The sequence below is a fragment of the Schistocerca americana genome, chromosome 6 (genome assembly GCF_021461395.2).
Source record: "Schistocerca americana isolate TAMUIC-IGC-003095 chromosome 6, iqSchAmer2.1, whole genome shotgun sequence".
Classification (NCBI taxonomy): Eukaryota; Metazoa; Arthropoda; class Insecta; order Orthoptera; family Acrididae; genus Schistocerca; species Schistocerca americana.
The window spans coordinates 129,554,613-129,582,269 of record NC_060124.1 but is presented as its reverse complement, the minus strand read 5'-3'; positions in this window follow the sequence as shown (position 1 = coordinate 129,582,269).

Here is a 27,657-nt window from a genome sequence, read left to right as displayed (position 1 = left end):
ACGTCATTTTGCACCCGTATGTCCACCTTTTCAGGGGGTGGGTCCCACCTTCCTCCTTAAGGATGATAACGCACGGCTCCATCGAGCTGCCATCGTGGAGTAGTACCTTGAAACAGAAGATATCAGGCGAATGGAGTGGCCTGCCTGTTCTCCAGACCTAAACCCTATCGAGCACGTCTGGGATGCTCTCAGTCGACATATCGCTGCACGTCTTCAAACCCCTAGAACACATCAGGAGCTCCGACAGGCACTGGTGCAAGAAAGGGAGGCTATACCCTAGCAGCTAGCTGCTCGACCACCTGATCCACAGTATGCCAACCCGTTGTGCGGCCTATGCACGTGTGCATGGTGATCATATCCCATTTTGATGTCGGGGTACATGCGCAGGAAACAGTGGCGTTTTGTAGCACATGTGTTTTGTGGTGGTTTTCTCAACTTATCACCGATACCATGGACTTACAGATCTGTGTCGTGTGTGTTCCGTATGTGCCTAAATAGCCATTTGCTACGTTATGTGCCACCATATTCTGCAATTATCCTTAATTTATGAGCATGAGTGTAGCTGATTAATGAAGGAAACGGGGGGAGACTACAACCAGTAACAGTCAGATAGCTCAAGTGAAGCCGGATACATTAGGAAGACACATAGAAATGTGATGCACTCTTGTTACGGAGAAGGGAGGAACTTGCCAGTCGACAAATCTTTTTTTACATTTTATTGGCTGTCACTTTGTGCCCATGCAGCCTCTCAATAGTAGAAAGACGAAACGACAGTTCGTTTGAAGCGACTTTTTTGTCAGATATGACGATACGAATGTAAGGAGAACACAACACCCAGTATCCGATCGGAGAAAATCTCGGACCTGATCGGCAATTGAACCCGGACCTCTTCGTTTAGAAGTCGACAAGTCTGGACTACGCAGGTGATCCGCAGGGTCGTTGTGGGCCACTTCGAAAGTACATAAAACATAAAAGAAATAATGATAACCAGTCCGGTCCTTAGAGAGAGTATCGATACATTAAAATAGGAAAGAATATCCTGAATCTGGAGCACAAACTAAGGTAATGGGCCATGAGCAGACACATGTTGCAAGTATGAAAACAAGGACTGTGTGGCACATCTTACAGCCCTAGCATTGCAGATACTGTGAAGCTAATCCCTCGCAGTGCAGATCGTGTATTTGCAACTTAATCAGTGGAGGAAGTGTTAGTGCATTCTGCCGCGAACGTCGCAGCTAAAACTGAACGTAACAGTATATGGTTGCTTCCCCTTGGTGATGGAAAGAAACACATTTATCACAAATCTGGCTGCAGCTGCAGTACCGTGCTACTGCTTGTAAAGCCCGTCAAGAACTGCAACGAACTGAGATCAGGAGGGCATCTCTCATCATTCTTTTTACTGTCAGTCCTCGAAAAATGTGTGCTCCCTCCGAGAGAAAAATCCCCCATGCAGCCAATTTACCTGGAGGCGGAACTAAGGGTCGCTTACAAGAAACCACTTGAGTGCGAGGTTCCAAGTTCAATCTTTAGTGAGGCTAATTTGAGAGTATTGCGCTAACAATTACGACAGGAAAAATATTAGCTGCTAATGATTCACCGTGTGTCTCAGGAGAGCGACAGAAAATGAGTGACCAGGAGTTGCAGAAGTCAACCTTCTATGGAATGTGTATATTACACCTCACAAAATGGACATCGTCGACATTCAAGAAATGTTCAAAACAAACAGTTCATTTGCACCATGAGCATCGAATGAAAAATGGTGCAGCACAGTGGTCACAAAGGTTCGTTCCATCAAGATCGAAGGCGAACTCCTTGGGAGTTACAATCCGTGCAGGACGTTCACCTAGATACCCACTCTTAAACAGTGCATAAAGAATCAGTCATATTGGTGTAACGGGGTGATGGGAATTGATGGAATACGATGGCATTCAACCGAATGCGAAACAGTCGTGGAGCTTATTATCGTGAAACTGGCTGTCGTTTAGGGCATAGTTGCACAGAGTACCGTAATACGATTTATAGGCACGAAAAAAAAAAAATCTGGAGGCTGAATTTGTCCGCTGGTTCAAGGTGGTAAAATGGAAATGTCGTGTGGCTAGGGCCTCCCGTCGGGTAGACCGTTCGCCTGGTGCAGGTCTTTCGATTTGACGCCACTTCGGCGACCTGCGCGTCGAGTTCAAGGTGGTGTGAACTGCAATGTCTCACTCTTTTATGGAGGGATGGTTTGCTCAAAAGGAGTATGATTTTCATATGGAGTCCAGGAATCAAGCAAAAGCAAATTATTTTTACCAGCTACTGGCCAGATGCAGTACTTATACCATACGAAGATCTCTTACGGCTACCTTCCCACTCGTTCTCGCTGTGACGTAACTATTACGTACTGCCCTTGGATAGGAGAGAAAATCATGTGGGCAGAGCACCTGCAGCTTTCCCAGTACAACAAATAACTTTCCAGCCAATTTACCATCCAGATCATTAACAGCCGGAATAATTGTATACGAATGCATTAAGCCATTGATGTTAATTGTTCTTGATACAACTTTCTTGGTACTTCTAATTTCGAGGATTCCTTTCATGTGCATTTACTCTTCAAATCCCGATTGGACGGAGTTGAAAACAAATTCCTTACTGAACGATGCGATAAGCTTGTTTATCTCATCTACAAATTTTCGGACCGATTCCGCAGTTTGCTGTGCATCGTCAAGTTGATGCTTTGTTTGAAATTTCGTTCTCTTACGTCTTTCAATTCGGTAGCATTGTTTGAAGTTATGCAACCATCCAAGGCTGACCTTGAAATGACTGTAATCTGTATCGCGCGAAATTCGATGTACATTTGATGTAAACTGTATTTTGAACTGCACAAACAGCGGTTTTTGTAACAAGTGCGCCTTGTTCTCCCTTGAGTATCCTTTGTTTTTCTCGTGCACTACTCGATCTTATTGTTGCGGACATTTTTTTTACCATGCTGCGGTTGATCTTCCGTGTGCCCACGCACGTAATTATGATTAGTACCCCCTCCTTGAACAACGATTGTCCTTTTCTACGATTCACTGGAGACTGGATTTGTGCCTCTCTGTCCGACGAGAATGATGAACTACACGGCTCGACACCTGTTTGATTATCACTTTTACTTGTTAAGCATGTATCGTGATCACTGTACTCCTCATGTACATTATCCGCACAGTCGAGCGTGTACGACACCACGCATTCCACTGACTAATCTCGCAGAAGTGCTGTATTTCATCTGTCACTTCTTTCTCACTCTAGGAAATTCCTTGGGTTCTTTCTGACGAAATGTCAACTTCGGCAACTGTTGTAGATGTAATGAATGTTTCCTTAGTTTATCGTTGTCATGGCTCTGCTTTGTGTCAACAGCACTAGTACTGTTGTGAGTTACTCGCCGACTAAGCAGTTCATCTATGCTCCGTAGCCTCATGCTGTGCTCACCATTGCATTAGATACCTCGAACCCCTTCCCAGCCCCTGCTGCCATTAGCAGTCAATATTGTGGTTGCATCATATACAACATGTGGGGAATCGAATGCCCTAAACATCACTGGCTTTTTGTGACCTCGCACTCAAGGGGTTCTTTGTTAGACTTTGTGCCGAGGGTCAATTCGGTCCGCTCACGCACTTGTTGGCATTCCTGGGGCGACGCCAACTTTCTGACACCGGACAGGCTGGTCTCCCTCTGAGCACCCGTTGCATCGGCTTGAATTTGAACTAACGGCCACTGGATTTTCTGTAGATTTACGCCACCTTGTGTATTTTATGAATTAAATTATTGGTGACCAGGGAAATTGCTCCGCGCCCTCCATTCGGTAGTCCTCTTCTTGGTCAGGCTATTGAAGACTTCAGTTGGCTTGCGAAAATTACTTTTAATGTATAAATAAGCAGATTAAATTCATCGACCTTTTAATTAAGGTTATACAGCCCCCTGCCTCCCACCATGGGACCGGTAATCGCAGAGGCATTCCGAATCTGTGGTTGGAAACGCGGTTTTAATTTTACTTTACTCTCTCTCTCTCTCTTTCTTTCTTTCTTTCTTTGTGAGTGGGAGTGGGCAGGACAGCTATAGGGACTTCGCTACGTGCGGTAGACGTCTCCGAAAGCCTCTTTGTCACAAACCATGATCTGAAACACTAAACAATCGTCAGTCAATGTTCCCAAGACGAGCGCCGGTGACGATTGGTCAAGAAGTAGCCAGAAGGGACTAAAATTTTGCACTTACTTGATGCTCTGCAACTATTATTCATTTGAGCACAAACTGGATGTCGGCTCCTTACAAGGGGAGTACCCCAGCTCGAATGGGTAAAACCAAATAAAAATTATGTTAAAACAAGAAGATGTGTTTATTCTACCACCCATTAGGTCCATTTTGTGTGTAAAAATCTGCTTTTGTGCACTATCAGCGTTTCGAGGTTAACGGGCAGCTGGTGCCACTAATCTGACTAATTTGATCACTGCGGCTTTTGATATCGGACGACTATATTGCGGATGCCCTTATCACATGTTTACACTCTTCGAGTTTGCTGATTTCAAACTCTCCGTTGAAACTTCACATTTGCATTTTGATGACGAATAAGGGGAAATATATGATAATACAGCAACAACTATTTAGGGAAGAGTGGCTCTGTAAATACTGTAAGTGCCAAGCTACATTATTTCAAGTAAATATTTAGCTTTGTAGAAGCACATACCTCACTTACTGTTGTCGTGAATCTGCTGGTCAAAACTGTCCGTTGCACTGTATTGTTTCTTCAGCAATTTGGACAGATACAGAATCTTTATGAAGGAAAGTATTACATTTTTTTCTTATTACAAAGGAAATTCTTAGATTTATCAAGTGAATAAACAAAGTTGATTTTACTATTGTAATTTGTAATTTGCATAACTTGAAACATATTTTAACAGAGTGGAAAAAAGAGATTATACCTGATTATTAAAAACTGAAATACCATTCAGCGTCATATATTTATTGGTTTCGATTATTTCGAATGGTCTCATCTTCCAACTTTTCGTAACGGAGTGTAAAATGTCACAATGTACACCGTATGGGTGCTCCACAAGGACCGAATCTGGCTTTCCTACTCTCCAGCTTCTCTCTCGTTCCGACAGCCTAACTGCCACAGATCATCCTGACTGGCCAACATACAAGTCTTCAGTGCTTGCAGATAATATCACAAGCACGACTCTGTTCCAAAGGTTTCATTGCATTTTTAGTATTGAATGATATCGTTGCTATGTATTTGCGACTTTTTAACTTGGCAACATATGGTTGAGTACACCACTACTGAATGGTTCCTATTGGGCAGGGTACATAAATCCATAACTGTCTGCAGTTCGAATTGGAAGGCAGATTCCGGTAAGGGAGTTGATATGAGGCGATACACTGTGGAATAGAAAGCTGTATGCTTGTGACTTTGTGGATGCTGGGAGCTTGCAGGGATTGTTATACCGGTAGCTGCTGTTTTTTTGTGTAAATGCTAAACAAGTGCTTCTTTGCGCTAATAGCTGCATTAATGTCCAAGAAATGTGTGGAAGGGCCTCCCCACTCTACAGTGAATTGTGTTTTCTGATGTTGGCGGTTTAAACGTTCTGAGAATGTGTTTAATTGTTTTGAGGTACCAGTGTATAAACGGACTACTACATCCACATACGTGGTCCCATATTAAATTTCCAACACAGTGGTTCTTCCTATAAAAAAAATTTGTTCTGCATTGTCTATGAAAGTAACAGGTAGTACACGTCTGACGGGGGAACCTACAGCCAGGTTATCAGAGCTGGGAGGCCTACGTCAACATCAGTGTCACTTCAGGGAAACGGGCCTGTCTAGAAAGGACACGGGCTTGGCGAAACCATCTAACTAAGAAATCTTTGTAGGATAGCCCTGCAATAACGATTTTTTGAAAAGTCGATGAGGGATCAGGAGAGCAGAACAATTCTTACACATACATCTACGCCTCTGGAAGCCATCCAGTTACAAATAGAAGCTGGCGAGGTGTGAGTAAGTCTCGCGCCCTGAGGGTTCCCTACAAACTTAATTATGAATGTTGATAGTTCATCCTTCCCGGGAATAGAGAGTCTATTAACTGAAACATGAGTACAACTCAAATTTTACTTTTTCGTGCAGTAATACCCTTCTACTATGCTCGTGGCGGATGGCGATAGTTACAGTATAACAATTTTCGGATTATTTTCTCTTACTTGTACTGTGAAACCTTGCCAAATTTCATAATTAATTTATTGATTGGGTTTGCGAGTTCAAAATGTGTGTTATAAAAGGCCGTATCTCTTGATTGCACTGACTTAGAAGCATAAATGTTTTACACAGCCAAGAGACTGTAGATCTATGTGTGACATAAGTTTAAACTGGATACGCCTATCCATTCCTGAGGAAAAGGGGTCATAAAAGACGACAGATAGACAGTCGGATAACAATGGACAAAAAATTTTTCGTGTGATCAATTATAAATTATCAGTTTTCGAAATTTGTTCTTTAATTGTACTGTAAAAACCTTGCGTCTTGCCAAATTTCCTGATTCTAGGTCTACAGGACGTATCATATAGTTTTAATGAGTGGGTTTGCGAGTGTCAAAATATGTGACATAAATGGCTGTATCTTAGCATTAGCGTAGACCGTAGACCTTAGCATGCGACATAAAATTCAACTTGACACGCGTACCAATTCTTGAGAGAAAGAGCTGTTAACTGACGGACAGACAAACATACGGACCGTGGACTTTAGTATGTGACACAAAATTTCATTACGTTACGTCTGCCGGTACCTGAGAAAAAGGATTCTTAACAATCGGACAGACAGACAGACGCACAATTAAGCGATCCCGTAAGGCTTTCGTTTTTACCGACTGGGGTGCGGAACCGTAAGAAGAGAGTTTGATTGGCGAATACCTGATATCTACAGAGCTTCGGAACTCTCAGAAATTTAGCATGGGCGTTGTGTCATGGTGGAGTCATATCCAAGGATTAAGTGGTGAGTGGGAAGAAGGTGCTATTGCCATAAGAAACATAAACAAGCGTAAGGATGGTGAGTCTAAAAAAAAGAGCCGCAATATATATCCAGTTTATGCTATGAAGCCGCGTGATGTGCACGAGGAGCCATTGCGCTCGCCGGACGCGTGTCTGTATGGTGTGGTTTCACAAGCATCTTTATTCCCAATTCGTTCTTCTTTGAGCATAATACACCCAGACGGACTGTCGGTTAAGTCTGCACGTTATCGAGACCTCCTTGTACGCATGTGCGTCCTGCTTTGGAAGAGCGCAACTTGTGTGGAAACCATTGTTTCCATGCAAGATGGGGAAACACCTCACTTGAGAGATCTGCTTAATGCGACTTTCCACGAACGTTTTTATCTCCGGTGGTTTTCCAAAAGCATGTCCTACAAGATCAGCTGATGTGAATCCATGTGACGTTTGAGTTAAGGGGAGTTGGAATGCCGGAAAATGGAAAAAATTCACATTTTCAGTTTTTAACCTTATAACTTAATTTGAAATTTTCTGCTTAAAATGGTGCAAAATTTGTTAAGAAATTCCAATTGGAAGTATTTTTATTTAATTTTTCAAAATTACATGTGCGCCCAGCAAAGTTACCCATCTTGTGATTTGTACACATTTAAATCTTCGCATTTCCGAAAACATTACATATAGAAGGCTGTGGATTTCACTCTTCAGTTGTAGAATCTTTGATCCTTCCATAGGTACCATTGTTTTTACGACTAGCTGTGTTTATTGTTCAGTTTTTGATCTGTGAGTGTTTGTTTTGAGCCTCGAGTTTAGTTTGTCGCTCATTTGGAGTTTGTTATCTGTCTTGTTTTGACTTTCAGTGGTGAGTGCGTAGTTTCTACGATGCCTAGGAGTGCATCATTATTTAAAAAGCGAAAGTTTCGCGGTAATAGATTTACAAATAACGTTTGTTCAAGTGATTCTGCTTCAGCACCTGTTGATGCTGGTGAAAGTTCTGACGTTTGTACAGCTGAGATGTGTGAAGGAGACACGCCCACCAGTGCATCAAAAAAGAAGTTATCAAACTGTGCAAGTGAAATTACAGATGAAGCTTCTAATGAACAATATGTTTTAGTCGACTTTCCTGTTTTTACTGAGTTTATGAAGAAATGTTTGTGTTGTAATCTTTGTGGAGGTTCTTTTGATATGAACATAACAAAATCTATAGGACTTTCCTGCAAAATTGCTATAGTTTGTGCCAGTTGTGAAAATGAGACCTGTTTTTGGAGCTCTAAAACATGCAGTAGCAATTTGTTTGAGAGTAATATCAGGCTAATGTATGCAATGAGAGCAATTGGTAAAGGACATACTGCTGCTCAAACATTTTGTGCCATAATGAATCTTCCACCTCCACCTGCTAAAATTGACAATTACACTGAAGTGATAGGAGATGCTGTTCAGTCTGTAGCAGATTTATCAATGAAAGCTGCTGCCAGTGAAGCAAAATATATAAATGAAGGAAACCCAGATATCCCTGTTGCTTTTGATGGAACCTGGCAGAAAAGGGGTCACACATCCAAAAATGCTGTTGCTACTGTTACTAGTGTGGACAGCGGTAAAGTTTTGGACTATGAAGTGCTCACTAAACATTGTTACCATTGTGCATCTGGTAAGATAGAAGCAGCTCACATATGTAGCAAGAATTATGAAGGTACGAGTGGAGGCATGGAGGCTGCCGCTGCTGTGAAAATGTTTAGCAGATCAGAAAAAGAACGGGGAGTATTTTACACAAAATTCCTTGGAGATGGGGACTCCAAGGCATACAAAAGTGTTACAGAATCCATGCCATATGTCAATAAGACAATAACTAAACTAGAATGTGTCGGTCATGTTCAGAAACGAATGGGCACTCGTCTAAGGAAACTGAAACAGAATCTGAAGGACAAAATTTTGTCAGATGGTAAAACCATTAGAGGTCGCCTGTCAGATAAAATTATAAATGAATTACAACAATACTATGGTATGGCAATAAGAAATAATGCAAATAATTTGCAGGAAATGAGACAAGCTGTATGGGCCACATATTTACATCGATCATCAACTGATGATAATCCTCAACATTTTGCTTGTCCAGATGGTCCTCAGTCATGGTGCAATTATAGAAAATCTCAAGCTACTGGGGATCCTTATCACCATAAAAATTATATTCCATTGGCTGTTATGGAAGTAATTAAACCAATATATAGAGACTTGGGGCATCCTGATCTTCTGCGAAAATGTCTTCATGGTTGTACCCAGAATCAAAACGAGTCGTTCAACAACCTCATTTGGACTCGTGTACCTAAGAATGTATTTGTTGGGATAAAAACATTGAAATGGGGAGTCAGTGATGCTGTTATTTCATTCAATGATGGTCATATGGGTAGGCTAAAGGTCATGGCAAGGCTCGGCATTGCTCCTGGTATCAACACCATCAGAGGTCTTCAGCTTCTGGACAGCGTGCGAGTAAGGAAGGCTCAGTATGCAGCTGAATTTAATACAAAAAAAGCAAGGGCAGCAAGGAGAAGAAAGCTTCTAGGTGAAGAAGAAGAACTAGAAGATGACCCTGATTACTCTGCTGGACACTTTTGATAATAGAATAAAAGGTATTTGTGAATTTTCATAATAAATTACTTTAATCGCATTTTCTGGCATTTGACATTTTTAGTGTTACATGTACCTTTATCTCATAAACCACTCAACCAACAACATTCAAATTTTCAGAAATGCTGCAAAACAGTTCAAAGAGGCCACTGAACTAGAATCATGACAAGAACTGGCTTATTCTCTGAACTAGGGAAGTTTATGTTATACTTTTTCCAATAAAAAATGGCTTAATGGTAAAAAATTCATAAATACTATACCAACAAAAAGAAAACATTGGTTCTAGTTCAGTGGGCTCACAATATATGCTGAAAACCTCTGCCAGAATTTCAAAGTTCTGAAGATAATAGTTCCAAAGAAAAAGGTACACAAAGTTAGCAAATTTAACATTGGCGAGATAGGGCATTCCAACTCCCCTATCTAAAAGAACGCATTTACCAGGGACACGTTCGTTCTGTACCTGATCAGAATACCAGTATCCTGGAACACTTTGCTCAGATTCCACCTGAGCTGCTACGTCGTTTTACGGGTGCAGGATCTCGTCGATGTCTCCGGTGCTCATATTGAACAAATTCTGTAAGTGGGGATCAGTAATAAAATCCCACTTGTCTGACATTTTCTGCCCTCGTCCCATTCCAAATCCATTACATATGGAAACATTTCTATATGTCTTTCTTGCATTCACAGCGCCATGTTTGCACCTGGTGGCCAAAAGTGTAACTAATGTTTTTTCCGGAGTAAGTCAGTTCCACATTATCGCATTATCACATACAGGGTGTAAATTTTAAGTTGAAAAATTAGAATAACTCGAAAAATAAGCTTCACACGAAAAAATGTGTAGAATACAAAGTTGATTATTTTTAAGGGGCACATCTGCTGGTGCTAAAATTAGCGCGCCACCGCAGCCCTTGGGGGGTGGGGCGTGAGGCAACTTTAAACTTTCAAATGGGAACCCCCATTTTTTATTGCAGAATCAGGTTCTACATAAAAAACTACATACATTTTGTCGTAAACCATTTGTTTTGATTCTTGTTAGTTGGCGCTGTAATTCAAGAAAATCCATGTTCTCATTTTTGCGTGGAAAATGGTTATAGATAAATAAAAAATACTTATTTTCTTCGTAAATTTTGATTCCCTAAAACTAAAACCTTCCCTCTCTCCCCATAGGGTGGGGTTTGAAAGAGAGGAATTAGAATTTTACCAATGTCGACCCAAATATTAATTTTTTCCGCAGATTCGGATAAGTTTTGTTTGTTTCGTGGTCATGAGGCCACACAACTTTTAATTATCAAACAAATCATCTGACTAGCTAACTAAGAGGGAGAGTTTTAGTTTTAGCGAATCAAAATTTATGAAGTAAGTATTTTTTATTTATCCTTAACCATTTTCCACGCAAAAATGAGAACATGGATTTTCTTGAATTATAGCGCCAACTACCAAGAATCAAAACAAATGTTTAAGACAAAATGTACGTAGAATGTAGAATCTGATTCTGCAATAAAAGTGGGGGTTCCCATTCGAAATTTTAAAGTTGCCTCCCACCCCACCCCTAGGGGGCTGGGGGGTGGCGGACTAATTTTAGCTTCAGCAGATGTCCCCCTCGAAAATAATCAACTTTGGATTCTACACATTTTTTCGTGTGAAGCTTATTTTTCGAGTTATTCTGGTTCGTCAACTTAAAATTTACACCCCTGTATATCGAGGTTCGCTGTTATAGAATAATTACAGCACACACTGGATCTCGGTGTAGCTCCGCTTGAATTATAACCACCCGGTAGTATGATGCTAATTTGATGTATGTTGCGTGCCATCTTCAAGGTATTGCAGTTTTAGCCGGCAACGAAATTAGAGCTCTCTGTAACGCTTAGCGCAGTTTGTTTTCGGACATCATATGCAAATGGAACTGGAGGAAATGATTGTGGTACCAGAGTTACCCATCGCCACACACACTAAGGTTGAGGACTATTGATGTACACGAAAATAAATTTTTGTAGACTTCTGAGAGTGAAAGGGGAAGATCACAGCTAGCAGCGCCACAGTGCAGTGTCACTTCGTGGCAAGAGAGCAGGTGCGTTAGTTGGCGGTGGCTTTGAGCTGAACTGGTCCATGGCGCAGCAGCGTCAGCATCGGCGTTGCGGGCGTCGCTAATTGCGGGCGGACGCCGAAACGGCGCGGCCGCAGCCTCGGCCGGTTCACGTTACGCGAATTAATTGCTGTCGTCCGTGAATTTTTGTGATAATGAAGGCTCGTCAGTCTACGGTTTCCGCCCAGGCACCCGCTGATTGGGAACGGGATACAAAGCCAGCGCTGCGGAAAGATGAAACTCGCTGCTATGCTAGCGCTAGCTGCGGTCCGCCAACTATTAGTGGAAAAGCGCATTTTGTAGCGACTTTTGATGCTATGTCTTTGTTCATGTAGATTCTTACAGGGAACACATTCATGAGATACGGATTAGCTACATATACAAGCATCGATTCGTAACCGCATACACTAATGATCCAAATCATCATAAGCGCTGCCCACCCCGTGGCTGAATGCCTCCTGATGGCGGTAGGGAAAGTACATGTTTTTTAACAAGAGGTAGAGCCCCTCCACACCCACACCGGCATGAATGGCTCTGAGCACTATGGGACTTAACAGCTGAGGTTATCAGTCCCCTAGCACTTAGAACTACTTAAACCTAACAAAACTAAGGACATCACACACATCCATGTCCGAGGCAGGATTCGAACCTGCGACCGTAGCGGTCGCGCGGTTCCAGACTGAAGTGACTAGAACCGCTCGGCCACACCGGTCGGTCACACTGACATGATGGCCAACTCAAAAGGTCTACTCCCATCTCTGCATAAGGGTTGGCTTCCACTAAAGTGAGGTGTCGCAGGATGTGGGTACTGCGATGTCTGCGTACGTCTGGTTAAGGTTAACCATTAATACGCGCTCATCTGGAGATAGATTGTGTCGAAAGTCGAACGAAGGGTAGCGGTTTGAAGGGCAGAGGAAAAAAAAAGTGACAAGGCAAGAGCCAAGGGAAAAAAACCTCTGCGATAGTTAGGTCGGGTAGTAGAGCAGTAGCGAATGTCTTGCTGCCTGCAACAGGTCATCCAAGGGTAGGCTTTGTTAGTAGTGGGTATCATGCAGGTCGATACCCTTGACGTTGTGGGTGCTGTTACTCGGCGGCTGCCGCTGGGTGCCGATGTTGATCTCTTGGTCAGCGTCAGCATACCTGTAACAGTTTGGTTCATCATCGTTTTGCATCCGATAGGTCATGTATCAGATGTACAGTGTAGGGTGATGATGGCGATTTGTTTGTGCGTCAGTGGGCGAGCTCGTCGGTTTCCCTGCTGTAGCCTGTTGGTCGGCTTTGATAACAGCTGGTATATCCAGTCAACGTTGCTGATATGCAGGGGATTGCCGACGCTTGTCGCTTGTTGGTGTGTGTTAGCTTTCTATAGGTGGTTATGCCCTGGCTAGTAGTGTCTTTGGTGACCCAAAAGTCCGTTAACATTTGAAAATGCTCTAATTCACGGAGTAATCTAGTAAGAGAAGTAAAAATTGACACACATGCTTGTAATGAGACGGGGTACAGTTGAAAGCAAAAATGAGTGCAAAAACTCGCCAGCAGGTGGCGCTGGATAGCAAAACGTCAGTGACGTCACGTAAAAATCGTGTATAAAATGAGCTGTATTGAGAGAGCGAATCAGATGCGCCGGCAATCGCGCTGCATTGACTATACCAGAAAAGGCGCTTTTAGTGAATTGTCCCTAATGAAAAACAGCTCACAGTTGCACTAAATTATGTTTATTTTAAACAGTGACCATGGTTTCTGCTATAGTAATATAGCCTTCTTCAGAAGTCATAGACACTAATAAATGAAGCTTTACTATCAGAATGGAGAATCCGCTTCTGCATTTTTACGAGCCTGTCGCCCTAAGAAGTCTATTCGAACAGGTAAAGGTCAAGTCAGAAGTGTCGATGAGAAGAAAATGATCACGCGTTCAAAGCCACGGGTTAGACGATCGGGCCCGTAGTGGGCGACCAAACACAAGCGCTGCTGCTTCTCGGACAGTTCAAAAATAAATGGTTCAAATGGTTCTAAGCACTATGGGACATAGCATCTGAGGTCATCATCCCCTAGACTTAGAACTACTTAAACCTAACTAACCTAAGGATATCACAATGTCACACACATCCATGCCCAAGGCAGGATTCGAGCCTGCGACCGTAGCAGCAGCGCGGTTCCGGACTGAAGCACCTAGAACCTCTCGGTCGCATCGGCCGTCTCGAACAGTTCATCACTGCTTTGTGAAGTCAGTGCTCGTGAAGTCGCACGTCGCACTGGCATTCCGTTCACTAATTTTCGGAGATCCCTAAGGCGTACCTTCCTATGCTATCCGTACAAAATCAAGCGTCTTCATCCACGGATTTTATGTCGTGGAGAGCATTTGCGGTGCGAGCAGTGGAGGGACTATAACGATTGGTTGTCTACAGTGTTGTGGATCGATGATCGATGAAACCCATTTCACCCCCCTCCCCCCCCCCCCCCCCCCTCCCCTCGAGGATCTGTTACAACTGCAGAATTCGGGCTACCACAAACCCTAGAACTCTCGCGTGAACGCCACTGTGAGACAAGGAAGTAACGGTGTGCAGTAGCTGTATCACATCAGTTGTGAACGGATCTTTTTTCTTTCAGCAGATGCGGGGTACTCATTTTCTGTCAGAGTGACTGGTGCAACCTACGTCTATATGTTACAGAGTCGCATCATTCCTGGCCTGGATGGTAAACACCTGCTGGAAGGTATGAATTATGCAGAATGGCACTCAACCCCATATTGCCACACTTGTGAAAGGTCTCTTGGGCACATCGTCTGGTGAGGATGGCGTGCTGACCCTCCACTACCGTTATGCTTGGCCTCCCTGGTCCTCAGACCTCAACCCGTGTGATTCTTGGTTGTGGGCTTTCTCGATGTTGCAAGTCTACTTCGACCGTCTTTTAGGGACGCTTAAAGACTTCATCTGACGGCAGTTTCTCACTATACCTAATGATATGCTGTAGAGTGCTGTTCACAACGTTCTCCGTCAGCTACAGGTATTGTTGATGAATGATGGCCGACTTGTTGATCATTTGTTACAAGGAACATCGCCATTGCTAAAAATTAATAGTTCTGCTAATTATTGCTTTTGTATCATATGAAACGTCATCTGTTGCTCACGTGCACATTTTTTTGTTTCAATAAAATCCCATGTCTTTTAAAGCATGCGTGTCAGTTATTACCTCTCTACTTACAAGGAATTGCTTGAGTGCGAGGTTGCAAGTTCAGTCTTCAGTAAGGCTCATTGGAAAGTGTTGTGTTAGCAATTATGACAGGAGAAATATTACCTGCTAATGACTCACCAAGTGAATCAGGAAGACGACAGAGAATGAGTGTCCCTGACGTGAAGAGCTGTAACTTATGTTGGATTTACGCATTAAACTTCACAAAATGGACAAGGTCGATATTCAAGAAATGTTCGAGACAAACCATTAGCTTGCACCGTGAACACCAAATGAAAAATAGTGTGCCACAGTGATCACAAAGGTTCGCACCATCAATATCGAATGCGACCTCCTTGGGAGTTACAAACTGTGCAGCACGTTCAGCTAGGTATCCACTCTTAAACAGTGCATAAAGATTCGTATTGGTGTAACGGGGTGACGAGAACTGATGGATTATGATGGCATACAGCCAAATGCGAAACATTCTGTCCTGGAGCTTACCGTGATACCGGCTGTCCTTTAAGGCGTAGCTGCAGATAGTGCGATAGTATGTTTTGTAGGCACGGAAAAAACGAACATTCAGAGGCTAATCGTCGAGTGATTCGAGGTGGCATGAACTGCAATGTCACACACTTTTCAGGAGGAAATGTTTGTTCTAAAGGAGTATGATTTTTGCACGCATATCAGGAATCAAGCAAAAGCTAGTTATTTTGACAGACTATTGGCCAAAAGCAGTGCTCATACTATAGTTGCAGTTCTCTTACGCCCATTTTGCTACTCTTCCTTGCTTGACGTGAATATTCCTTATTTTCCTCGCAAGATCACCTGCACACGAGAAAGAATCATAGGGGGCAGAGCACCTCCAACTACTCGCAGTACATTACGTAAGTTTCCACTCAATTTACCATCCAGATTAACTATCATCATAGTTGTATACAAATGCGTTAAGGCATTATTGTTAGTTGATCTTGATACAACTCTCCAGGTACCTCTGATTTCCAGTATTCTTTTTATATGCATTTCCTCTTCCTATCCCTGTTGGTCGGAGCCGAAACCAAATTCATTACTGAACGGTGGCATAAGTTTGTTTATCTCATCTACAAATTTTCGCGCCGATTCTGCAGTTTGCTGTGGATCGTCGAGTTGACTCTTTGTTAAAAATTTTGTTATCTTACGTCTTGCAGTTCTGCAGCACTGTTATGCAATCATCCACACTTTACCTTGAAATCACTGTAATCTATGTCGCGTGCTAGTAGGTCACTACCATGCACATCCTCTAAAATGTATCGAGCTTTCTCGAAACGAGCAAACATCAGTTTTTGTAACAAGCACGTCTTATACTCCCTTGGATATCCTTAGTTTATCTTGTGCACGACACGGTCATACTGCTGCGGATTTATTCATATTTGTTTCTTTTACCATGACGCGGATGATCTTCCATGTACGTACTTGTGTTTAGTACCCACTCCTTGGACGATTGTCCTTTATCACGTTCACCGCGGACGAGATCTGTGGCTCCCTGTCCAACAAGGATGATGAGCTACGTGGCTCGATACCTTTTTCAGTATCACCATCACTTATTAATCACGTATCGTCATCGTTGTACTCCTCATGTACATTGTCCGCTTAGTCGAGCGTATACGACGACGCCCATTCCACTGACTTATCTTGCAGGAACGCTAATATTTCATCTGCCACTTATTTCTCACTCCGCGAAATTCCTAGGATTCCCTTGTAACGAAATGTCAACTTCGGCAACTGTTATAGTAGATATAATGAAATGTTTGGTTTCTTAATCTTTGCCGTTGCTCTGCTTTGTACCAATATCACTAACAATGTAGCGCTGTTGTGTGTTACTCGTCGTCTAAGGAGTTGAAACCGCGAATAGGCAACATGTTGTTGGAGGACAACACCTCATCACACAACGTGGAAGTCGGAGTTTTCACCGCTCTATAAAGAAGAAAAGGCTGCTGTACGGGGCAGATGGTGCAGGCACAACTTTTTCTCAGCACACCTTTCAGTGCACGTGGTTCAACATGTAGTTCCGCAGCAAAAGACCCCTAACTTTTCCCATGCTCCCCCAATGACATAATCAATCACGATTGCAGTGGGTACGGGATCCTTAAGATTGCATCTTAGAAATGTGGAAAGATGTCGCCTGATCGAGTGAATCCGATTTATTTTTTCACCAGATCTATGGTTGTGTCCGGGTACGCTGTCTTCCAGGCGAACGCTCCTGGAAACATGGACTGTGCCACCGCTTCCGGCTGGAGGAGACAGTATTATGATATAGAGCACATTCACCTGGGCTTCTAGGGAACCTGCGGTAGGATTCGAAGACACGATGGCAGTTGTGGAGTCTGTGAACTTTATTGCGGACCACCCGCATGCTTGAGGTCTTCCTCGACGACTTTGGCATCTTCCAGCAGGATAACTGTCTGTGTCGGAATCGTGCTACAGTGGGTTGAAATGTGTGAAAGTGAACTCACGTTGATGTCTTGGCGAGCAAATTCGCCTCATCTGAATCTGATGGAACACTTTCGGGACGCTATCGAGCGCCAGCTTCTTGCCGACAAACTAACCGTCCATAATACCAGGGAACTAAGTGATGTGGTGCACATACCTCCGGGAACCTGCCGAGGACTTCTCGAATCCATGTCACGTCGAATTTCTGCTGTATAGCGAAGTTCGAAAGCAAATGGTCGTAATATTTCGGCTCATCATTGTAGGCGGGGGAGGCATCTAAGGCATGCGGGTAAGCGTTGTTCATAATCATTCCCGGGGTGTAACGACTACACGAAAGGAGCGGGTTAGGAGAGTCACGTGAGCCCATGCTCCCTTTTCGTTTGTTCAGATAACAATAGACGCTTAGTCCATTGACAGGAGTATGCGAAGGCATGCTGTTAGGTTTGTGACCAGTGTGAATTGGCCCTTGGGTGAACGGGAATGCCGTAACTAGAAGTCCTTCCTAGCTAGTAAAAAGGGATTAAAACGCAGCCATATTCATTCATACGCATTGACGGCTGTTGGTGTAAAATTTAGACCCACATTATTTGTTCAGTTATGATGATTTTGCAATAGGCTAATCAGTTTCAATTATTTGGGAATCCCAACTCGTTATCTATAGCCACCAGGTCTTGTCCACTAGGTGACCGCATGGATGTTGTTTTCAACTTTCGGAATGCTTACGGAAGATCTGATGAGGCGCGCCATTAGTTTGGTTTCTTGCCAGGCAGAACTCAGTCCGGTCTGCACAGATACTCGTCGTCGGGAGGAATCAGAAAAGTAGAGGAGGGTTGCTGCTGTTCACGGAAGATTTTAACCAAAACAGCAGTATCTTTGTTTGATAGAGGCATCCTTCCTGAGAGACTCGCCTGTTCGATGGGCATATGTGAAACATCACCGTTGGGTACGGCAACTACCAGCTCTGAAAGAGATTCATTGTGATGTGCATCAGTAGAAGAAAGTTACCTGAACTGTCTCAGGAATAATGGAATGACCTTTTGGAGTGTCATGGAAAGGGAGTGTGGGATGGTATAACTTTTCCACATAGGAAACTATTTGCAGAGGCGGTCGCACCGACACTGAATCAAAACCCAGTCAGTGCAACTCCGCATTTCAACTTCGCCAAAATAGAAAAAAAAAAAAACAATCTGTCTCCTTACTAGATCAGAACGAAAATGAAGTTACTTTGGTTTATTAAACGGAACATATGTCAATAATTACAGCTAATGTGTACTACGTAAAGCTCAGTAAATTGAGACGTGACATATACGACGGTTGTCCAGACGGTAATGCGTAACATGTTTTTTTCTTCAACAATTGCTTATTCGTTACAGTGAAAATTATACACATGAAAGAGTATCGTTTTATCTACACACCCTATTTTTGGCCTTCCTCCAACGAGACACAGGGACGTGTTTGCCCTGTCGGTGACAGTCCTTGTTCTGGTCACGAAGCCATTTCTTCACTGTCGGAATCACCTCGCCGTCATCCTCAAAACGTCTTCCACGAATGCTATCCTTTAATGGGTCAAACAAGCGGATCTCCGACGGAGCTAAACCAGGGCTATGAGGTGAATGGGGCAACAATCTTCAACCCTGTTTCGTGATGTATTCAGAAGTCTTCAAAATCATCTGATACTGGGCGCTATCGTGTTTAATCAAAATATCCCTTGACTTGTTATGATGACGAAGTCGCTGGAAACGCTTATGTGGTTAATGCGTTCACGCATGCCTCCAAATTAATGGTACTGCCTTTTGGTACTACATCGATGAGAATCACACCCGTGCAGTTACAGAAAACAGTCATCAAGATGTCAAATCGATGAACCCTGGTTTTATCGCCTGTCACAGTTAGAAACGAGAAGGACTCCCCATCAACTGCAGAACATAAGAAAAACTCATAACGAAAGTGTGTTCTGTGAGGTAAGTGTTGCATCGTAGGACAGCGCGGAACAAATCTTGCACACACTTTTGACTATCCAAGAGCGCGAATAATTGCATCCACACTATCTGTTCTGGTTGACAACAGCAGCACCAACTGACGAATTGTAATGCGTCGATCCTGGCGGATAAGAACATCGGCACGCTGCAACATGTCAGGTGTAACAACCGTTGATGGTCTCCCCGCTCGCTGCAAATCGTGGATCTCCGCCCAACCGCCCTCCGATGGCTTCACCCCTTCCAACGACCAACTGTACTCCTCTCGATTGTAGATGCTCCATAGACTTCACACAAACGTTCGTAAATATTCTTCACAATTTCTTTCTCGGCCGTGAGAAATTCAATGAAAACACGCTTAGTGACGCCAATTCGAAACATTGCTGGAGCTACGGATATTCCGCGGGCGCACTCAGGAAACTTCATAGAATTCATACCTAACGTTGTCGGCTCAAAAAATAAAATGTGTGACTTTTTCTGGGCGACGCTCGTAAAATCGACGGAGAAAGAATAAGATTCAGCTTTCCGGTATGTATCACCTACCCTATAGTCACGACCTTGTCCATGGAGCAGTAGCTTTTTGGACAGTGATTTGTAGATGGTGAAGAACTCAACACTCTTGCAGTTAACTGATTGAATTCCCAGCTGGAGAACAGGGGGCTCAAGAAGCTAGTGCAATGTTACTGAAAGAGTTTATTAGCGATCGGCGATTACACGTGAAAGTGAAGTAAATTTTTAGGATACCAAAAGCGCCAAAAAAGCTTCTTATAATGCATCTGTAATATTACGTCAGAACGGCCCCCGTACTCTTCGAATACTCGTTCTTTTAGTTGATTTTGTTGTTGATGGGTGTGACCGGGACTCTCCTCCAATTGCTCGGAACTGTTTGCTTCTGGCGGGAAAAGCAGTGAATTATAGGTGAGAGTGAAGATACGAGGGGCGTTCAGAAAGTAAGCTCCGATCGGTCGCGAAATGGAAACGACTATGAAAATCCGATAAAGCTTTGCACAGATGTGTTGGGTAGTGTCTCTAGTATAACCCCAGTTAGCATCACGTCGCTCTTCTCATTTCTGAGCTCGCAGTGAGTGCGTAAAGATGTCTAGAAAATAGTGTCTGCCGCCAAGTACGAGGGCCTGGTGAGAAATTTCGCCTGAAGCTATGCAGCTAACATTACATAACTGTCGTGCTGTTTCTTCTTCAAGACAATTCTCAGCCGCATTCTGCAGGGGCAATGAAGATGCTCCTGCATCGTTTTCAAATGGAAATGTGAGATTACCCACAATACAGTCCGCAATTGTCTCCCCCTGAGTTTCATCTCTGGTCACATGAACCGCTGTCTTTGAAGACAACATTTTGACACAGACAACGAGGTGTAGGCCAGCGTGGAGAATTGGCGGAAAGCACTGGCGGCTGCCTTCTATGATGAGGCTATTGAAAAGTTGGTACAACGCTATGACAAAAGTCTAAATCAGAACGGCGACTACGTAGAGAAGTAGCTGAAAGGTGTAGCTAATTGTTAGAAGTAAAACATTTCTGATGTTCACTGTGGTTTCAATTTGGCAATCAATCGGAGCTTACTTTCTGAACAGGCCTCGTAAATTTATTGGAAAATACACATGGAGTGCAACAAAAAATGTTTGTGAATTGCTAAGGGACCAAACTGCTGAGGTCATTGGTCCCTAGACATACACACTACTTAAACTAACTTATGGTAAGAACAACACAACCACCCATGCCCGAGGGTGGATTCGAACCTCCGGCGAGAGGGGTGACCCTAACAGAGAGAGACTCTGAAGTATGTGAGGAATCTGGAACGACACGTCGGTCGGTCACATTGCAACCACATGCTGTTGTCAATCAGGGCACATAATGTAGATGCAATTATTCGCGCTCTTGGACAGTCAAAAGTGTGTGCAGAAACTTACGTCTACACGGGCCGTTGATTGTTACATATTGGTGACAATATAGTCCGGCAACGTTTCACAGCAACATAGCGGCCATGTTCAGCAACATTGTCGGCCACTGTAGTCCGGTAATGATTGCAGCGGTAGATTTGCGGGCCAGATTTGTTTACAGTATTGTTGTCAAAAGACGAAAGTGAACAACAGGAAGTGAGTGCGGCATTCCTGCTTTTGCATTCCACAAAGGAAAAACGTTAGCAATGAAAAGAGACTTCGGGCTTTGTGGGTGCGTTCTTTTTTAAATAAGCGAACTGCTTCTGAAACTTAACTCGCGAACTGATGCTGGATCGATATCTTTTCTGTATCTACTTTCACTATATCTTAAAAGTAATTACTCCAGTAAATGGTAAGACTAGTAGGAGTATCAAAGACAGTACGCTAGTTTTCAACCAGAATGGCCATCACCATTCGGTTTTTGGCTACTCGTGATTGATTAAGAAATTTGACGTGCTTAATCAGTGTGCACTTCACATCGATGTACGTTCTTTGGTGGAATGACTAAAGAAATTCATTAAGTTTCAAATAGCAATTGACGTTTATGTTAATATTTTATTATGATTCACCGCTACAGTGAGAGAACCATGGATTTCATAAAAGCGATACATCTGTGATCCGAGTTGTGGGACGTGAAAAGTGATTTACACGAAGGCATGTAAAACGCCGTTGGGAAGTTGCTGCCCTGGAACAATGAAAGACGTGAGAGGAAACCTAAAAACGTGTCATTCATTGTGTAAGCCTAAAATAAAAGTTTAGGAGTCTTAATCTACACTGAAGAGCCAAAGAAATTAGTACACCGGTCCCTCAGAGTATGCAGAAGTGCCTCAACACGACGTGGCATGGACTCGACTAATGTCTGAAGTAGTGCTGGAGAGAATTGACACCATGAGTCCTGCAGAGCTGTCCATAAATCCGTAAGAGTACGAGGGGGTGGCGATCTCTTCTGATCAACAAGTTGCAAGGCATCCCAGACATGCACAGTAATGCTCATGCCTGGAGAGTTTGGTGGCCGGCAGAAGTGTTTAAACTCAGAAGAGTGTTGCTGGAGCCTCTCTATAGCAATTCTGGACGTGTGGGGTGTCGCATTGTCCTGTTGGCGTTGCCCAAGTCGGTTGGAATGAACAACAGACAGGATGCAAGTGATCAGACAGGATGCTTACGTACGTGTTACCTGTCAGAGTCGTATCTGGACGTATCAGGGGTCCCATATCACTCCAACTGCATATTCTACACACCATTACACAGCCTCCACCAGCTTGAACAGTCCCCTGCTGACACGCAGGGTCCATGGATTCTTGAGGTTGTCTCCATTCCCGGGGGTCCATCCGCTCGATACAATTTGAAACGAGACTCGTCCGACCAGGCAACATGTTTCCACTCATCAACAGTCCATTGTCGGTGTTGATGGATTCAGGCGAGACGTAAAGCTTTCTGAGATGCAGTCATCAGGGGTACATCAGTGGGCCTTCGGCTCCGTAAGCCCATATCGATGATGTTTCGTTGACTGGTTCGCACGCTAACGCTTGTTGATGCCCCAGCATCCAAATCTGCAGCGATTTGCGGAAGGGCTAAACTTCTGTCACATTGCACGATTCTCTTCAGTCGCCGTTGGTCCCGTTCTTGCAGGACATTACTGCGGCTGCAGCGATGTGGAGATCTGATGTTTTACCAGATTCCTGATATTCACGGTACACTCATGAAATGATCATACGGGAAAATCCCCACTTCATCGCTACCTCGGAGATGTACCCCGTCGCCCGTGCGCCGACTATAACACCACGTTCAAACTCACTTGAATCTTGATAAACCTGCCATTGTAGCAGCAGTTACCATCTAACAACTGCGCCAGACATTTGTTGTCTTATATAGGCGTTGCCGATCACAGCCACGTATTCTGCCTGTTTACATATCTCTGTATTTATATACGCATGCCTGTACCAGTCTCTTTGCCGCTTAAGTGTGTGCAGAAGAAGTTGCGACTCAGTGCTGCAGATGTTTTGCTACACGGTGTCAGCGAGAATGTCTTTTTCAAAGCTGTGGTTGGTCCGCAGCTCATGGTCTCGTGGTCACGTTCTCGCTTCCCGAGCACGGGGTCCCGGGTTCGATTCCCAGCGGGGTCGGGGATTTTTACCTGCCTCGAGATGACTGGATGTTTGTGTTGTCTTCATCATTTCATCATCATTCATGAAAGTGGCGAGATTGGACTGAGCAAAGGTTGGGAATTTCTACGAGTGCTGATAACCGCGCAGTTGAGCGCCCTACAAACCGAACATCATCATCAAAGCTTTGGTTTTTGTACGAGGACAGTTCAATAAGTAATGCAACACATTTTTTTTCTGGGCCAATTTTGGTTGAAAAAACCGGAAATTTCTTGTGGAATATTTTCAAACATTCCCGCTTCGTCTCGTATAGTTTCATTGACTTCCGATAGGTGGCAGCGCTGTACGGAGCTGTTAAAATGGCGTCTGTAACGGATGTGCGTTGCAAACAACGGGCAGTGATCGAGTTTCTTTTGGCGGAAAACCAGAGCATCTCAGATATTCATAGGCGCTTGCAGAATGTCTACGATGATCTGGCAGTGGACAAAAGCACGGTGAGTCGTTGGACAAAGCCTGTGTCATCATCGCCGCAAGGTCAAGCAAGACTGCCTGATCTCCCGCGTGCGGGCCGGCCGTGCACAGCTGTGACTCCTGCAATGGCGGAGCGTGCGAACACACTCGTTCGAGATGATCGACGGATCACCATCAAACAACTCAGTGCTCAACTTGACATCTCTGTTGGTAGTGCTGTCACAATTGTTCACCAGTTGGGATATTCAAAGGTTTGTTCCCGCTGGGTCCCTCGTTGTCTAACCGAACACCATAAAGAGCAAAGGAGAACCATCTGTGCGGAATTGCTTGCTCGTCATGTGGCTGAGGGTGACAATTTCTTGTCAAAGATTGTTACAGGCGATGAAACATGGGTTCATCACTTCGAACCTGAAAAAAACGGCAATCAATGGAGTGGCGCCACACCCACTCCCCTACCAAGAAAAAGTTTAAAGCCATACCCTCAGCCGGTAAAGTCATGGTTACAGTCTTCTGGGACGCTGAAGGGGTTATTCTGTTCGATGTCCTTCCCCATGGTCAAACGATCAACTCTGAAGTGTATTGTGCTACTCTTCAGAAATGGAAGAAACGACTTCAGCGTGTTCGTAGGCACAAAAATCTGAACGAACTTCTCCTTCTTCATGACAACGCAAGACCTCACACAAGTCTTCGCACCCGAGAGGAGCTCACAAAACTTCAGTGGACTGTTCTTCCTCATGCACCCTACAGACCCGATCTCGCACCGTCGGATATCCATATGTTTGGCCCAATGAAGGACGCAATCCGTGGGAGGCACTACGCGGATGATGAAGAAGTTATTGATGCAGTACGACGTTGGCTCCGACATCGACCAGTGGAATGGTACCGTGCAGGAATGGTACCGTGCAGGCATACAGGCCCTCATTTCAAGGTGGCGTAAGGCCGTAGCATTGAATGGAGATTACGTTGAAAAATAGTGTTGTGTAGCTAAAAGATTGGGGAATAACCTGGTGTATTTCAATGCTGAATCAAACAACCCCTGTTTCAGAAAAAAAATGTGTTGCATTACTTATTGAACTACCCTCGTACATATTACTTTTAATGATCCATTGATCAATACGAGGTTAACTTGACTGCCCACTCTCACATACCGTAGATAACAAACAATGATAAAGCTTCCACGTACATGCCATTTTTCTAACTGGAGCGAAATAATATTGTTTCAAAGCTTACGTGATTTCCATGCAGCGCTATCGGCGTGAGAAAGAGGGAGCAGAACTGATAGAGTGAGGGAAGCATTTGTAGACAAGGATAGCGATAAACGTGGCCCAGCCATACCAAACATTGCCCACCCTTGGTAGACAACAGCGGCAACACGTCGAGCATACCTTCTCAACTACCTGCAACCGCTGGCTCCATCAGCAATATTGCGGAGCCACATCGCAGTATGCTGTGTATTGCAGCAGTGTTGACGACAGGACTTCTGCGGCCAGGCGTTACCGTAGAATGTGGGGCGTGTAAACACAATTTTACGAAGCAGAGGCCGACTGGTGGGACATATTCCCTGCCCGCAGTAAGGCCCTCGAGCGCCGCTTCGCCCTGCATACCTCGCCATGTTTGCTGAAGTGCTAGCACGCCTGGAGTTTGCTTAGCGAAGCTCTTCCATTAGCCGGTGACAGCGCCCGTCCCCAGCCCGGGGCACCAAAGGCCAGGAAATCCTATGCGCTCACCGCAGCGTTCTATCGGCTGCGGGCCAATATCTGCCACGGTTACAGCCCCCACCACCAGTTCTCGGAAACGAAATGACTCGAATTAGCCGTGCGTGGGCATCTGTCTTTTCTCACGCAGTAACTGCCTCCGTAGAAATGCTACGATCTTTTCAGTTTTTCTTTATCTAAACTTAAAAACTGATTGCGAAATAAATCACTTGATAAGTTAATAATTATGTCGATACTTTCTTCGATGAGTGCTGCTGATCTCAATGTTAAGAATGGTTGGGTATGCAATATTATTTTACCACTAAGCACAAATTTACACACTTGCAAAGCTGCCGGCCTGTGTGACCGAGCGGTTCTAGGCGCTACAGTCTGGAACCTCGTGACCGCTACGGTCGCAGTTTCGAATCCTGCCTCGGACATGGATGTGTGTGATGTCCTTAGGTTAGTTAGGTTTAAGTAGTTCTAAGTTTAGTGTACTGATGGCTTCAGATGTTAAGTCCCATAGTGCTCAGAGCCATTTGAACCATTTTGCAAAGCTATTCTACCGGTTACAAATACAGTGAATTACCAAAAGTCATGAATACCTTTCAGTATCGTGTCGGACCTCCTTCAGCCCGGTGTTGTGCAGCAACGCGAAGAGCCGTGGATACAGAAAGTCCCTTGCAGAAATACTGACCTATGCTGCCTGTGCAGCCGTCCATAATTGCGGAAGGGTTGCCGGTGGAGGATTTTGTGCACCAACTGACCTCTCGATAATGTTCCATAAATATTCCATGGGGTTCATGCCGGGCGATGCGGGTGGCCAAATCATTGGCTCAAATTATCCAGAATGTTCTTCAAACCAATTGCGAGCCGGTGACACGACATCCTTGTTTGGGAACATGAAGTCCATGAATGGCTGCCGATAGACTCCACATAGCCGAACATAATCATTTTCAGTCAGTGATCGGTTGAGTTGACCCAGAGAACTCAGTCCATTTCATGTAAAACAGCCCACACCAGTATGGAACAGCCACCAGGTTGCACAGTACCTTGTTGACAAAATGATCAAATGTGTGTGAAATCTTATGGGACTTAACTGCTAAGGCCATCTGCTAAGGCCATCAGTCCCTAAGCTTACACACTACTTAACCTAAATCATCCTAAGGACAAACACACACACCCATGCCCGAGGGAGGACTCGAACCTCCGTCGGTACCAGCCGCACATTCCACGACTGCAGCGCCTAAGACTGCTCGGCTAATCCCGCGCGGCCCTTGTTGACAACCTGGGATCATGGATTCGTGGGGTGTGCGCCCCACTCGTACCCTATCATCAACTCTCACCAAATGAAATCGGGAATCGGGACTCAACTGACCACGTCGCGGTTTTCCAGTCGTCAAGGGCCCAACTGATGTGGCACGAGCGCAGGAGTGGCGGCGGTGTCGTACTGTTACGACGGCGAAGGGGGGGGGGGGGGGGGGGGTCCCGTGAACCGTGGAAAGGCGGCTACGTATTTTCCTAATGAATACGTTCATTTACATTCATCTTGATTTCTGCAGTTATTTCACGAAGTGCTGTCTGTGTGTTAGCAATGCCGGCCGCGGTGGTCTAGCGGTTCTAGGCGTGCAGTCCGGAACCGCGCGGCTGCTACGGTCGCAGGTTCGAATCCTGCCTCGGGCATGGATGTGTGTGATGTCCTCAGGTTAGTTAGGTTTAAGTAGTTCTAAGTTCTAGGGGACTGATGACCACAGATGTTAAGTCCCATAGTGCTCAGAGCCATTTGAACCATTTTTTTGTGTTAGCAATGATAACTCTGCGCAAACGCCGCTGCTTTCGGTCATTAAGTGAAAGCCGTCGGTCACTGCATTGTCAGTGTTGAGAGGTAATGCCTAAAATTTGGTGTTCTCGGCACGCTCTTGACACTTTGGATTTCTGAGTATTAAATTCCCTAGCGATTTCCGAAATGGAATGTCCCAAGCATCTAGTTCCGACTACCATTCCGCGTTCAGAGTCTGTTAATTCTCATTGGGCGGTCATAATCACGTCAGTAAGCTTTTCACACGAATCATCTGAGTACAGATGACAGTTCCGCCATTGCAGAGTCCTTTTATACTTTGTGTACGCGATACTA